This window comes from Propithecus coquereli, unplaced genomic scaffold (assembly GCF_000956105.1).
Source record: "Propithecus coquereli isolate 6110/MARCELLA unplaced genomic scaffold, Pcoq_1.0 Scaffold281, whole genome shotgun sequence".
Lineage (NCBI taxonomy): Eukaryota > Metazoa > Chordata > Mammalia > Primates > Indriidae > Propithecus > Propithecus coquereli.
In genome coordinates this window covers 2967859-2970985 of record NW_012148408.1, presented here as the reverse complement: position 1 = coordinate 2970985, position 3127 = coordinate 2967859, and positions in this window count along the sequence as shown.

Below are 3127 nucleotides of genomic sequence, written 5' to 3'. Positions count from 1 at the left end.
CATGCTGGGGCTTGATCTTCCTACTAGGAATCCATATAGTCTGACTGTCATCTGTCAAAATACAAGCAAACCCCCGACCCCAAGTTTTTACCCACCCTTCTTTCCATTTATCTATAGTTTCATCCTTCCACCAGATAGGCTGGTAAGGAAGGGAGACAGGCTGTTTATTCTTCTCCCAATGTTTTTCCACTGCTGTTGGGGTCTCTTCTTTAAAATATTCAAAAAATTTAGGCTGGGCACGGTGGCTCACACCTGTAATCCTAGCACTCTGGGAGGCTGAGACTGGAGGATCGTTTGAGTTCAGGAGTTCAAGACCAGCCTGAGCAAGAGCGAGACCCTGTCTCTACTATAAATAGAAAGAATTTGGCTGGACAACTAAAAATGTATAGAAAAAGTTAGCTGGACATGGTGGTGCATCCCTGTAATCCCAGCTACTCAGGAGGCTAAGGCAGGAGGATCGCTTGAGCCCAGGAGTTTGAGGTTGCTGTGAGCTAGGCTGACGCCATGACACTCTAGCCCAGGCAACAGAGCGGGACTCTGTCTCAAAAAAAAAATTTAGAGTAAAGAAGGTTTGATTTATTCTGCCTTTTGGTGTACGCATCCCTCCCCCTTTTTGTTTAGCAAGCATATGTTTTAAAGTTTGATGAGTGCATTCTATGATAGCCTAACCTTGAGGATTATAGGGAATGCCAGTAACATGTTTAATGTTCCAGTGTGAACAGAGAACTGCAAAAGCATGAGCATAGTAAGCGGGACCATTTTCTGTTTTTATGGCAGCAGGAATACCCATAGTAGAGAACCAAGAATGTAAATGAGAAAGTACATGATGAAGAGTTTCTCCCGTGGAGGGAATGGCCGTTATGAAGCCGGACTAAGTATCTACTGTAACATGTACTACACCAAGTTTACCAAATTCAGGGATGTGAGTAACATACATCTGCCAGAGTTCTTTAGGTGAAAGGCCTCTGGGATTAACTCCAAAGGGAAGTCTGGATTGATTAATAACTTTTTTTTTTTTTTTTTTGAGACAGAGTCTCACTGTGTTGCCTGGGCTAGAGTGCCATGGCATCATCCTAGCTCACAGCAACCTCAAATTCCTGGGCTCAAGCAATCCTACTGCCTCAGCCTCCCAAGTAGCTGGGACTACAGGCATGCACCACCATGCCCGGCTAATTTTTTCTATATATTTTTAGTTGTCCGATTAATTTCTTTCTATTTTTAGTAGAGATGGGGTCTTGCTCTTGCTCAGGCTGGTTTCGAACTCCTGAGCTCAAACAATCCGCCCGTCTGGGCCTCCCAGAATGCTAGGATTACAGGCGTGAGCCACTGCACCTGGCCTGGATTGATTAATAACTTGACACGTAGGACAGTAAGATACAGTATGTTTGGCTTGATTAATTACGATTTGAAATTTTTGAATTAAACCTTTAGTGTTAATATGAGTCAATTAATGAAACTGAGTGGTATCCTGAACTGAGCCAATAAATAATTGATCCACCTTCTGATTACCAACAGCTAATGGTCCTGGGAGGTGAGTATGAGATCTAATATGAATAATGAATAAAGGAGACTGGCAGTCTCGAATTGTTGATTGCAGATGTTGAAACAAGGTAGAAATTTCATCATTAGATTTGATAGTAATTGTCTCTATAGTAAGAACTACTTGAACAACATATTGTGAATCTGAGACAATACTCAATGGAGAGGTGATATCCTGCAAAAGCTGAATGACCGCCCGTAATTCTGCCTTTTGTGCTGAGGTAAAGGGAGTTGACCATACTTTTGTTATTGGTCCGGAATACCCTGCTCAACCGGTGTTGCTACCATCAGTAAAGAAAGTAGGAGCTTGAGGAATTGGCACGGATTTTACTATTTTAGGTAAAATCCATTGAGTTTATTTTAAGAACTGAAACAACTTGTTTTTTGGATAATGATTATCAATTGTTCCTACGAAATCAGATAAACCTAATTGCCAGTCTATATTTTGCTGATATGCCATTTGAATTTGAGAAGTGGTTAAGGGAACTACTATTTTGACAGGGTCCCGGCCATTTAATTGTCTAAGCCATTGTGGGCCCTTAAATATAAATTATTCAATTTTGCCTAAATAAGTAACAAGTCACTTTTGCTGTCTGTGTGGTGAGAACATGTGAAAGACAGGAATTGATAGTAGGAGAATGTACTTTGTTTTGTGTAAAACAAATTGTCTGAGATTAAAAAAATGTGTTCTCGTTGATTCTAACTGATGCCATTTGCTTCTGTAACCGTGCTTGCTTTTAGTTGTTTGTTAAATATAGGAGTAAGAGCAGGAGTGACTCCATGACAAGCTGAATTTCCTGGAATAGGCGTAAGTTTCAGTTTCCCCGAAACCGAAACGCAGACCACAACTGGCGCCGGCGCGAAAATTGAAAATCCCGGGGCTTGGAGCCAACCAATCAGGAGTCAAAACAATCAGCCACTTTCAAAAGAACCAATGGACTAAGGGGGGAGGGGGGATGGTGTGCCCAGCGTGTCATGTGGAACCTGCGTGTCGTGTGCCACCGGTGTGTCGTGTGCAAAAGAAAGTATAAAAGCTCCACTTTTACCCCAGGACGGGGTCCTGGTTCATAGGGGAGGTCACTGCATTGGTGCTCTGGGACTTGGACCCTAGCTCGAGTTAGCCAATAAACTCCTTTGCCGTTTGCAGCCTCAGTGACTCTGCCTCTCTGTTCCTGGGGCCGAGGGGAACCGGTTCTAACACATGTACTCAACTATACCTTCTTCTTGAATCAATGTTGCAGAGGGAGAGTGTTCTGAGGGCTAAATAATTAAATCTATGCCCTTTATGGGATCCACTCTAGATAACTGAGCATTACGTATGTGAGATTGAATCCACTTTAGTTACTCCTTTGCTGCCCTTGTCATCTGGCGAGGACTATTAAGATTAGGGTCACCTTTTATTTATTTATTTTTTTAGGGTCACCTTTTAATATATCAAATAAATTGCTTAGAGTATAAGTGGGAATGCCTAACATAGGTCTAAGCCAATTAATATCTCCCAACAGCAGGCCGGGCGTGGTGGCTCACGCCTGTAATCCTAGCACTCTGGGAGGCCGAGGCGGGCGGATCGTTCTGAGCTCAGGAGTTC